This window comes from Medicago sativa, chromosome 1 (genome assembly GCF_051527215.1).
Source record: "Medicago sativa cultivar Bolivia chromosome 1, Bolivia_mono, whole genome shotgun sequence".
Taxonomy (NCBI): Eukaryota; Viridiplantae; Streptophyta; class Magnoliopsida; order Fabales; family Fabaceae; genus Medicago; species Medicago sativa.
This window is the reverse complement of record NC_140749.1, coordinates 74,222,697-74,229,495: the sequence shown is the minus strand read 5'-3', so window position 1 is coordinate 74,229,495 and position 6,799 is coordinate 74,222,697.

Genomic DNA, 6,799 nt, shown 5'->3' with positions numbered 1-6,799 from the left:
GTCCATGTATATTTTTTCTTCTAGATCATCGTTGAGAAAGGCATTCTTAGCATCCAACTGATGTAGGGGCCAATCCAGGTTAGCAACAAGAGATAAAAGAATCATGCCAGTGTTCAATTTTGCAACACGAGCAAATGTCTCTGAGTAGTTTATACCATATGTCTGAGTAAGACCCTTAGCCACCATGTGAGCCTTGTAGCTTTCAACTGACTCATCTGAATTATACTTCATAATAAATACTCATTTGCATCCAACTGTCTTATTGTCATCTGGTAGTGTCATGAAACTAAATTTTGTTCTTTTCAAGAGTTTTTTTTCTACTCGGGTACAACTTCTCTCCACTTAGGACTTTCTAGTGTAACTTGTACACTTTTTGGAATTTAGACAATTTTGAGGTGAAGGCAGACAGGGATAAAGACGGATTTGAATATGATATATAATTGGACATAGAGTGTTTAGTGCAAAATATAACAAATTTACTAATGGATACACGATCATCTATATCAGAATATAAAATATGACTCTCACATATAAACTTATCTTTCTTTTTATCTGGAGGTTGATCATTCCTCGATCCAGATTCATGAAAGTGTTGAGATGTTGACTCATCACTTTTCTTGTGCTTTCTTAAAAATAACTCCTTTCGAAGTCTTTTTTCCTACTTCAAACGTGTTCTATTTAGATGACTTGTTATTTTGTGGCACATCAATTAGATCATCATTATCATTGTTTACATCATTACATGACTCTTATTGTTTTCTTCATGGGAAAATGTAGGCTCGGACTCACCAAGTTCCTTACCCATAACAAGAGTAGGATCATATAAGGAATCACGGCCATTTTATGTTGGTGCAAAAGTATAAGTCTTAAAACTTTTGTGGTACGTACAGAAATAAATTATTTAAAAAAACTCATGTCGTACAACCAAAGATTTTTTATGTCAAGGTAAGAAAACTTACAGTTATCGGACACCATCTTTTGGCACACTTTATAATTTGTTTTTTAAATTATTGAATTACAAATATTTTTTAAATTACTAAATTACAAATATATCCCTACCTTCTCTACATTAGTTATATATATCTTATTAATTCTATATGTTCGACATCTGTTCTATTTTTTTCTTTGATATACAGTTAAAACTCTATAAATTAATAATGTCAGGACCGGAGAAATTTATTAATTTAGAGAGTTATTAATTTAACGATAAATTAATAATTATTAATTTAAAGAGTTTTTAAGTAATTATACTGTACATACCAAACAAAAAGGCAAATTAGTCTATGCCTCTTAAAATTACGTTGCAGCGAACCTTGGGACTCAACGTAAATTAGTAACTACTGTGTTTATATGCGTTGGAAATCAATAATGACTTTTGAAGCACAGTAAATGTAAACAAGAGGAACAAATGTGTTCAATGTATTCTTAATATATTTTTTTTTCAGTTTCTATGAATTATTAATTTAAGATTTTCTTGGGACCGAAAATTATTATCTTGTTATTTTATCGAGTTTTTCAATTTTTTACATTGGCCCAAGTAGGAACCGGACAAATTTATTATTTTAGATAGTTTATTAATTTACCGAGTATTAATTCAAAGTGTTTCTATTGTATATACATGCAATATGTTGGTTCATAATTACAAAAATTATCTTCTTTTTTGGTATTTTTACTACAAAAATTATCTTTGTGGCCTCTTCTTTCAAAAAAATTTTTATCATCGTAAGTGTCACAGTTCACTTTTTTTTTTTTTTGAATCGGCAGTGTCACAGTTCACTAACTTGCATCATTTTTGTTTTATAGAAGAAAAAAAACTTGCTACACTTTTTAATACCTACTCTCAATAATTAGTAAGCTTTTTTCATTTTTATACTCTAATATAGTTTAGAAAATGTAAGATTTCAACTTTTTCTATTATAATTATATATTTCGTAATAATTTTAATATAAGGGCAAAATTGGAATGAAAAATTACAACTCATTTCATTCTATTAATTTTCCAAACGATGGAAAGGTAAATTTATTCCGCTCCATCATAGAATACCCAAACAAAGGAATGGACTCTCTACTCCATTCCATTTTGTCCCGCTTCATTCAACTCCGTTCCGTTATCTTCCATCAATCCAAACAAAACCTAAATATTTGTTGCCAACTTTGCAATTTCAACTTTTCAATTTGTCCCTAGTTTATAATGTATATTATATAGGGCAAGCAATTTTTAGTTCTTACCAACAAGATGCCCTTCTAATATCATTGCCATTGATTTTGTAGATATTAAGTCAAGAGACAAAGAATTATTTAGACGCACGCGTGTGCACGCTTTCACACACATTTATATATAATCAACGTGGCTTTCAAGATAACAAATAATAAAATACGTACTCGTTAAAAAATTGCGAAATAGATTATATGGAAGTCAATTAGGTATTTGTAAAAAAAAAGTTAGTTGTTTCTTCAAAAAAAAAAAAACAAAAAAAGTTAGTTATTTAGGTTTTTGTTTTACTAAATTAGTCCTTTAAGTAATACAATATGTATGCCTTTACCATTTTTCACCTAACTCCATTGAATCATGCTAATGTGACAATTTTGACTATGTTGTGACAAATTGACATCATCAATTGTTTTTTTTTTTTAAAATAGTTTATTAAAAAGTCTATTTTTTTTAATTTCATAATAAACATAATTTGAAAAATAAAAATCATTATTATTAAAACAATAAATAATCATATAAATGGAGGTATATGAAGAACACTCTCAATCGTCATCATCGTTTGAGCTTGTTTCCCCATCGATTTGCTTGTTTGCTTCCTTATGTGTCATAGCTGATTCCATAGCACCATCCCTTAATTGTTCATCATTGACTGGTGTAAGTTCTTAATTTACCCACCGTTTTGCTTGTTTTTAATTCCCCCACCGTACTGCTTTGTTTAATCTCTCCTTGTGAGAAGTATCCTCTCTTATTCTCTCCTTGTGAGATGTTTATCGTTTAAGTCTCTCCTTGTGGGAAGTTATATTTTGTCTCTCCTTTGTGAGAAGTTTTCCGTCCCTTTTCTTCCTTTTTCGTGGCAAATCTCCTCTTTAACTTTTCACAGAAAACCACCACGACCCTTTACCTTCTGTCATTGTATTTCATTACTTCTGCTGGAACAAGTCCCATAAAAGTCCCTCCAACAAGCATATATCAAGCTACAGGATGGGTATCAATTCAATCGCTAGCTGTCCGGCCACTTCCTAAACCGGCCCCAAGTCACAAATTAACCAGTGATCTGATCCCGAGACGGCCCCCTCGAAAGCCACCATGGAAAAGTTTTATTTGGGTTTTTCTGCTATCTTCCCGTTTGAGAGTGTGGTTTGGCTCCATGTATTTGATTCTCTGTTATTTTATTTATTGTTTTGTTTGCTTTTTGTTATTGTTGGTTTATTTCAAGTTTGCATGCCATGTGTTTGTTGAAATGCTAGTGAAGGATTCGTCTTATCGGTATTTTGTTATGAGTAAGGAATTCATGGCGACAATCAGCAAATTCAACATCCTCTCAGCCTCACATATGACTTTTCAACGTATGGTTGTATTGGTTATCACAGAGACCAATTATAGTCAATATGCGCGAACAACAGCACAATCTTTTTTCCGGAGTTGGATGACATCAAAGACTATGGATCTCAAAAGTTTGGTGATCTTGTACCATAGGTGGAAGGAATTAGTCTGGTTGTTAGGGTATTGTTTTTGGAGTATTGTTGCCTTTTTGTTTTCTGAACTTTATAGATGTATCGTTAGGATGTATCCTACTATCTTGATTGTTAGGTCTAATCTCAATTTATGGGTGTGGGAAATGTCCCAACTCTTAATTGATTGTATTATTTTTTGCCTTTGAATGAATGAAGTTTTTTGACTGACAAAAAAAAAAAAATATAAATAATATTAATTTTTAATTAAATTGAAAAAAATTGTCAAACAAGTTTGGCTGAATTCCTATCCCAATTTATTACTATACAAACTAAATCTAATTTCAATTGTCAAAATAAAATAACAATATAAAGAAGGAACTCCATCAGATGAACCACCGCAAACCAACCCATGGAAGAACGAGGAGCTTCAAGAACTACATCAGCTGAACCCCAACCACACCCACCACATGATCTGTTGCCAAATATTGCTTACTATGTTACTAGTCATCCTTTATGGCGTTAGTTTCTTACTTTTCTCTTTCTTTTATTTTTATTTTTTCAATCGATTTGATGATAAATTTTGCGACATTTGATGCAGTTGAGGCCACACTGCTAGGTTTGCAACATTTTCTTGTGATGCTTGGCACACTTGTGTTCATTCCCACTGTTCTTGTTCTCCAGATGGGAGGTGGAAACATAAGTATTAGCAAATTTTAATATGGAAGCGGATCATTGTAAAAAATCAGTTAAAATAAGCGATCGGCAAATATTCTGTTTGTTGTAGGCGGAGAAGGCCATAGTAATCGAAACACTTCTTTTTGTTGTCGATATATAAACACATTGGTGAAAACACTCTTTAGAGCTCGACTACATGTAATAATTGAGGGTAAAGACCATCTCCATTTATACAAATAAATGGAAGATGCAATTTGGAAAGAGATAGACAAAAAAAAATAGATGGTGGGTTCTATTACTAAGTGGGTTCCACCATCATTAATTATTTTTTACTTTTTGTGTGTCTTTATCTCTCAAAATGGAATAAATAGAGACAATTATAAATGGAGACTCACTAATTGAATGGTCATATACCTACGTGTCATCCACAGTCTCAATTGTTATTGCTGGTTGATTTAGTAATGAACCATATCCAATCAAGGTATTATTAAAAGAACTAACCATCTATATGATGCATGGTTGATATGTTTACTGTATTACTTGCTCTGTGATCAAATGACATTTAACATAAATAAAGACTTTGATTTGCAACCATATTGTATACCAATTTTTTAGGTTTAATTAATATGTCGATCCCTAAACTATTTGGAACCATATTATTATGCTTTTAAAAAAAAGATAATAATATAAGATATGTTAAAAAAATATTGTAATATACGCGCGCGCATATAGACGTAGACCCACCCACCCACAAAAACTAACTTATTACAAACACACAACAACTAATTTAAAAAAATGCATATCATACATTTAATATTATAATTAAATTTTCCATTTAATTTTAATTATGTTGTCCTTTTGAAAGTAAGCATTTGTCGAACTAAAATATTATCAGACCTACAATTTTATACTTTTATAACTAATTTATTTGTAATTTATCTATAATGTGAAAAAAAATAATTGATTATATTTTTAAGTGATGCATAAAAAAAAGTGTCGCATTCTTAAAAAATGATTATATTTTTTAAGTGATACATTTTTTATCATAACATTTTATCTCTCAATATTTTGTTTTTTATGATGAAAATAATTTATTTGATTCGTCATTTTAATCATCTATAAGAAGACTACAATTAAATAATTTTTTATTTATATTATGCGAAACATCAGTTTTTTTATTTTATTTCACATAAAAATACGGTTGATTTTATGTTTAGTTAAGAAAAAACTAATGTTTCGCATAATTAATTTGGTTTTTTATTTCATTTATTTATTTTTGTATTGTAATAATTTAATTTTTATGAGTGGGTGTGTGTGAGCGCACACATATAATATAATATAATATAACATTTTGGTACATAACATATCTTATGTTATTTTTTGGTACATATTCCTTCAAAAAAATATATCTTATGTTATTATGTTTTTAAAAAATAAATGGAGATAAATTATGAATAATGGTGATGCTTATGATCATTTTGTAGCTGTTCTATATGAAATTTATATTTCGCCTGTTACAATTATAAGTCAAATTTAATATAACATTGGTGTAATTTGATATATATATATATATATATATATATATATATATATATATATATATATATATATATATATATATATGGGGATCAAATTACACCTATCTTATTTCATTTTTTTCGATTCTATTTGAGGTGGAAGTATTGCAATACTAATAATAAAATGGTATTTTTTGATTTTTTTATTTTAAAATAGTATAACTCATTTCTTCAAAAAAATAAATAAATAGTATAACTCATAATGCCAACATGTTGAGCCTAATCATATCTTACTCTTAGTAGTTCAAAATTGCCCATGTGGCCATGCAACATCAAATTTTGTTTGGAGGAGTTAACAACATGAAAAAAATTAAAGACAAAAAGATACAAAAGGGAGCATCACCCAAGGAATTATTATTTTTTTGGTAGATATTGGATAAAAACATTCATTTAGATTACAACTGAAAATAAAAATCCCTAAAAAAAAAATTGAAAACCGAGATAATTATAAGAATTAGAAAATGATTTTTGTTTTTGATAGTGAACTAGAAAATGATTAGACGTTCTTAAAAAAAATGATTAGAAGTACGAAAAATATATTTAACCTAAGAATAATTATGCTAAAAAAAATTACTATAAGATATTAAAAAAAATCTACAGATATAAAATCAATTTTGGTTTTTTAATCAATTTTGAGTTGCCTCCTCCGCGAGTGTAAGGAATCAAAGAAACACAATTTTTTTTATGGGGAATTAGTCACTTTAGTCCCTGAATTAGAAAGAAGTAATCACTTTAATCCTTGAATGCAGAGAAATTGCAAAACAGTCCCTGAATGTAGATTCAGTTGGTCAACTTCAGGGACCAAAGTGACTAACGAAGTCTACATTCAGGAACTAAATTGACTAACGGAGTCCGCATTTAGGGATTAAATTGACTAACAGA